Below are 6,674 nucleotides of genomic sequence, written 5' to 3' on the forward strand. Positions count from 1 at the left end.
CATCATCTGCGTACAAGATGCTATGCGAGGAAGGAGTCAGATTCCACTGCTTCGGAGCCATATGGAAGTGTTGGGCACCGCTTGCATGCAAGTTGTTCATGTGGCTCGCGGTGCAATATCGTCTATGGACATCGGACAGGAGAGCTAGGCACGGATTGCAAGACCAAGCATCAAAATGTTACATGTGTGACCAGGAGGAGGATACAGTTGACCACATTTTGCTGCAGTGCGTGTTCTTGCGGCAAGTGTGGTTCCGCTGCATTACTAAGATGGGTTTGACGGCCGACATTTGCCCAACCAATGACTCAAGATTGGTGCAGTGGTGGACGGATACGAGAAAGCGAATAGATAAGCAGTCTCGACATCATCCATCCATGAATGCAAAGGCCGATGAACTGGACGATATGTGATGCTAAGGGCTTTGACACCTTCGTGATGCTAATCTGTTGGACGATGTGGAAGCAAAGGAATGCGAGGGACTTCGGCACAGGCATGATCAAGAACGAGTGGGATACGGTAGACTCAATCTTTGATGAGCTGAGGACTTGGGCCAAAGCAGGAGCTTTCGGAGGACAACCGATCATAGAGTAGTCGAGTAGAGCTAGGGAGTGGTGTAGAGGCTTGGTTAGGGTCGGTTTGTGACTCCTAACTAGTGATGTGTAATCTCTTGTACATATTTTCTCCCTTCTATAAAGCTAAGGTACGCCATTGGCGTATCCTCGAAAAAATAAGGAAACAAACTTCCTTATTATGCACATCAGGAAACAGGGGGATAAAAAAAACATGACACTGTCAAGCATTACTGCTTTCCTGAATATCACAAGCGACCACACCATCTTCCGCCCCCTTGCCATGCTTCCGTTTTGCAGAAATCAAGAAATAAATGATTACACAAAACTTTTACAAATTATTTTACAGTTCACTATGCAAGTTCCAATCAATCTATCAAAAAAATCACATACTGCCTGAAACATACGCACTCACATAGATCACACAAATTCAGTTAACATTAGTGTCCTGCTCCCACGAAAAACAAACGGTCAGAGTGCTTCCGTACACAACTCAAAATCGGCCTCTTAGCTTCTACCAAATCCCGCTTTATCTTGATCGTTCTATACTGAATTTTCTACCACGTGGCCGTCTAAACTGTGCAATTACTAGGTTCCCTCGCCCATGCTCTACCACCTCGCATCACAGGCTTACGACCTGAGTGATCATTCTCATCACGATAACTTTCAATTTGCCAGCAGCTCAAACGCATCAAAAGAACAGAGCAGCGTTCAACAGTACTCCCTCCGTTAGAAAACGAAGAAAAGATCCGGAAAACTCAAAAACAAGCAAATAACTAATCTAAACAGAAAACAATTTTTAACAGTATTATAATTATGTGGATTAGATCTTAACAGAAGGTACATGTGATTAGCTACGATTTGCAAAAAGAATCAACTAAAACGGTGCTACGAAACTCAAGATACGAACAAAAGAAATTCAAATTCAAATCTGAACCAATTCTAATTTTAAATTTTCAAAAACATGTTCAAGTTGGTTTACTGGATAGATGAGATCGCTCTGAAGATTTTGGCGTTGGTTTCATCGAATTTGGACAAACGAGCAAAAAATTGTGCTAGTTTGAAACGTAGGGGCTAATCTGTAAAATAAATCATAGCGGATAGATCCCTGGCAGAAAAAGAAAAGAAAAATAAAAATCTATCGAACGAATGTTCGCTACAGAAACTAAACGGACGAAAACGTTCGCCACCGAAAACTAACGGATGAACGTCCACTAAATAAAAAAACGCTACGAAAGAAAAAAAACGAGATATGGATCGTTAGATCCAGATAGGACGGTCGAGGGCGGCGGGAGCTACCGGCGGCGGCGGTGGTCGACAGCGGCGAGGCGGACAGCGTCGAGCTCGGGCGGGGGCGGCAGCGTCGGCTCCGGCGGCGCGGTGGAGTGCGGCGGCGACTAACGGCAGCGGCGGGCGGCGGCGGCGGCGGTGGCCCGGTGGCGGCTGCGGCGGCGGTAGCAATGTGGAGAGGAGGGGGACGGGCGCCTCGGCTTATAAAGGGGCCGGGGTGCCTCGGCTTGGAGGAGGAGGCAAGGCGGCGGGGAGGCGGAGTCCGAGCCGGACTTGCGGCGGCGGGCGGCGTGCGCCGGCCGGTCTCCTGGTCGGAGTCGGTCGGGGGCGGGCGGATAGCTGGGCCGCAGCCTGGCAGGGTCCTGGGCCGGCCCAGTTCGGCGGAGAAGGGTTTTTTTAACATTTTTCCAGAGAGACAAAAACACGCTAAACTTAAAATAAATAAAAATCTAAAAATACCAGAAAAATTCACATAATAATATGGCCTTATTAATGACCTAGTGAACATTTTTCTGGGCCTAAATGCCTAAACTAAAAACAAACATTTTAGTACTAACTACTTCGTAAATAAATAAATAAACTTGCAAATAAAATATCCAAAAATTCAAAATTCAATTTTCAATATTTCTTTGCTGTTTTTGAAGAAGTCCTTTTATCTTCTCTCTTTATTTTGAAATAATTGGAAAAGAATTTTGAAAAACAATTTGATCCAATTTACCAAATTTTGATAAATCAAAAATGGACTTTTTGTGAAACCTCCAACTCTCTCAAATTGGTCCTTGAGTTGCTTAAGGTCTCTTGGATCAAAAATGCAACTAAAACAAATGCAACAAAATGCATAAATCATGGATGCATATGAATGATCTATAAATAACATCCAAATTGAAAATTGGGATGTTACACATCGTGTTTGGACTTCATTTGGTATTGATTTTTTGAAAAGTAAAAAACAAGCAAAAACAGGAACTAGCACTGGGCACTGGTTAAATAGGTTAGTCCCCAAAATTGATAAATACTAGCTTATAAAGGCATATAAAGCATCCAAGGTTGGCATGAAACAATCAAAAATTATAGATGCGTTGGAGATGTATCAATGTTCAACTGTGTACTATATCTAAAGCATGCCATCTATAGTAGCATCTTATTTAATGAGGCAATTGAGTTTTATTGTATGTTAATCTTGATATAGCTCTAGGCACTAAGATCAAGACAACTAATGATTTTCTCTATCTCAAAGCACATCAAATGAGATATAATCCATTATAGAACTTGTATCTAAGCATGCATTTAATGTATATGATATACTTTAAGATATGATGCATTAGAACTTGTATCTATTCATGTAGTTAATGTATATGATATACATTTAGATGTTATTTATTGGTTGGCCTTTTATATGTCTTGGTCTAGAAGTATATATATGGCACATCATTACCATTAGTATATAATAGATCGCTCTATCTCCATGATTGCATGTGAAAGGATATTCTCATGTGTTACCAATCTCTATATGTTGCATGCATAATTCTCCACAACTTTGAAGATAAGAAATTATTCCTAGAAGCCATTAAATAGAAAATTGTTCTTACATTTAGATTATTCGGTATAAACATTAGGGAAATCCCAATGCTCCACTATGTACTATATCTAAAGCATGCCATCCAAGCAAAAATATTATGTGGTATCTTATTTAATGAGGCAAGAGAGCTTTATTGTATGTTAATCTAGATATAGCTCTTGGCACTAAAGAAAGACAACTAATGCTTTTCTCTATCACAAAACACATTAAATGAGATATAGGTCATTTAGAACTTGTATCTAAGCATGTATTTAATATATATATGATGTACATTAAGATATGATGCATTAGAAGTTGTATCTAAGCATATAGTTAATGTAGATGATATATCTTAAGATATGATGCACTGGTTTCCCTTTTATATATCTTTGTCTAGAAGTATATATATGAAACATCATTCCAAATCCTTTTTGCTTTCTATGTTGTCACTTTGGCTTTCATCAGGGACAACCTGTTGGTAGTAGGTATTCTTATCTTATGAATTTGCTTTCTATGTCTTTGTCTAGAAGTTTTGAGATGTCACGCCATTTCATATGCTTTTGACATTTTTTGAAAGGCTTGATTGACCCTTTGGCTCTCGTTGGAGTGTATAATTCAAGAATGGATGGAAGGTCTTCCACTGCTTGTTTTCTGGTGATGCTTGTCTTGTTCAGAAGCACTACACCTGCAGGTGTCTTCTCTCTTTTTTTGTTTAAAGTAGATTTCCTTGGGCATATGCTATTTCAAACGAAGAACCTTGAGAAATCTACATATGATTTCAATATCGTATTACCAAGGATTTTATCTAATATGATGTCGATGCACATTCTTTCTAAGTCTTTGAGGCTTTTGAGATCATATCACTTTTATGTACTAGTTTAAAAATCTTGTCATTACAATTAATGTCTCACTCTTACAGTATATTCTTTATTACATTTGTGGTACGCAGAGAATTGTTTCATTCAACGCTATCTGACAGTGTTCTGCACCAAGGATGAATGCAAGCTTGAATGCCTGTTTCATTGGAATGACAAGTGGATCCACGAACATTGGTGTGATGGGAAGATCTTTGGCAAGTGCAACTGCAATATTTGTCCCAGTGGATAGAGATCAATGGATATGCTAAGCGCACTTCATGATGTCATTAAATAATTGATCATTTTGTGTCCTTGGATCACTTATTTTATGCATGTGATTATATCCTTGGGAGAGCAACATGGGGGATCTAATTGTCTCATGGACAAAATAGAAAATATCATAAAGCTATGAACAAGTATAGTGAACAGAACCGATATACTACATTATTAGTTTCTAAGCAAACATTTGACTTTTCTCTTCAACAACAAGACTAGAACTTATGTAGTCATCGGTTCTCCACTGCCACACTCGTGTGTGAAAGAGGAGACTGGCGTCGAGTGTGTCATGCGCACATGTACGATAAACCAAGTCATGTTGTTTGTCCATACATCCACTCCATCATAAAGTTTCAACATTTATGCAGTACAACATTAGGGTGACTTAAAGATCCAACGATTGAGAGGGCAACCCCTCCTAATTGTGGCACCACCCATGGAACCCCACTCCTAGCCACCTTGCACCACCATATGCTGATGATCTTGAGTCTAGAATGTTGTCATGTCAGATCATGTAAAATAGCCAAACACACAATGATGGCTATGTTTGGCGTATCTCGGAAGAAGCGGCACACATGTGTGTGCTCAGAGGAAAAAGGAGTTATTAGTAATGTAAAAATATTAAAGTTAATGAGATTAATGTTCTAGGTAAAAATTTAACAATAGCAGTAACTTCTCACCCCTCTCTATAGCTTTATCGTTGCAGAAAAACCGATGTGTTTTTGTAGGCTAAAATTTTGTTCAGAACATATTGACAGCAGAAGGAGAGTAGCAGAAAAGCAAGAACCAATTGTATGGCTGCTTCTCTAGCTATGTCTCCCACCAACATATTGACCCAAAAAAAATCACTCCTTTGTAGATGCATTTTAACCCCACTCCCTTTCAGCGAAATCTTCTTTCTAGTTCATGGTCACATCATCTATGAGGTTATCCATCTATCGGTTAGTCATATCCTTGTTGTATCTTTCAGTTTCCTTGAACCTGTTGGTAAAAAAGGCAACGAGTAATGTAAAAATATATGGTAGGAGATGGTAATATGAATTGGTTTGTTTACAACACACAAAAGCAAGTTCAATGGGAGTGCATGCTTGGAGGGTACTAGGCTAGTTTAGGAAGCAAGTGATGAGAAGTTTTCAGATGTGCATGTTGTTGGTTATCTCTTTTTCTTTATTTATAATTGTCGCATAAGGAAATGTGGGATGTGTTAGTTGCTTACCAGATAGAAAGACGTTTGATACATGAAAAATGTGATTTAGTTCAGGGTTTCTTGTGCTCATAAGATATGCTCATCTTTGTGAGCATGGTAATTGGAAAAACAATGAACGAACAAGCATGTTGACCAATACAAAGATATTATCTATCCCAAACTCCACATTCGTGTTTTCACTGGGCTTATTTAATACGACAATTTGATGTGATTGTAGAATTCACAAGTCATTACATCAATGTGTTTGCCAAATACCAAAACTGATGCGGTTGTCAATTTAACTTCCAATATATAGCATGGGGCATATCCTAATTAGTTTCCAATTAAAACAAAGCAGTATAAACTTCTACCAAACTTTGTTATTATAGTAACCAAATAATTTTCCCTCGATGAAAAACCACATGTACAAAACGTCATTTACAAAAAATGTCGAATGTGCTAGTTCCATGGTTGTTATCACAAAATTGGCTTTTCCTTGTCAAGACTTGTTTGGTTTTATTTATTGGAATATCAAAATGGTTTCCCAAGTAATTTGGCTCAGGAAGCAACACTAAATTATATATCTTTATTTTTTCTGTAACTAAACTTACCCACTCGTGTACCTTCGTTGGAAGATGCACACGTTGGACCTTAAGCTATTGCCATTTCATCTAAGACAGTCATCTCCTTCATTGTATATCGTCTATAGGAAAGCAATCAGTATGGGCAAGTTGCCTATTGAGACAAAGCAATTCAATATGAATAACACACGCTCACTCCCAAAATAATCACCTCGTGAACATGCATACTAGTTTCTCTAGCATGCGGATAAACAATTTAGTGTTGGATGCTTGCCTAATCAATCCCAATAGTAAAAAAATGCACACCCTTTCACCAAAAATGATGTACCCTCACTCCTCTCTCTATGGGAACCAAAT

General features: G+C 38.9%; 1 long non-coding RNA gene across 1 annotated transcript; it reads left to right on the forward strand.

The window, feature by feature from the left end:
- The first annotated feature begins 3,868 nt into the window (after window positions 1-3,868).
- On the forward strand, window positions 3,869-4,623 carry LOC123125787 (uncharacterized). Its single transcript, XR_006461489.1, has 3 exons — window positions 3,869-3,902; window positions 3,995-4,108; window positions 4,367-4,623. It is a non-coding gene; the product is annotated as an uncharacterized lncRNA (long non-coding RNA).
- The last annotated feature ends 2,051 nt before the right edge of the window (window positions 4,624-6,674 follow it).

Source organism: Triticum aestivum, chromosome 5D, assembly GCF_018294505.1.
Source record: "Triticum aestivum cultivar Chinese Spring chromosome 5D, IWGSC CS RefSeq v2.1, whole genome shotgun sequence".
NCBI classification, from domain to species: domain Eukaryota; kingdom Viridiplantae; phylum Streptophyta; class Magnoliopsida; order Poales; family Poaceae; genus Triticum; species Triticum aestivum.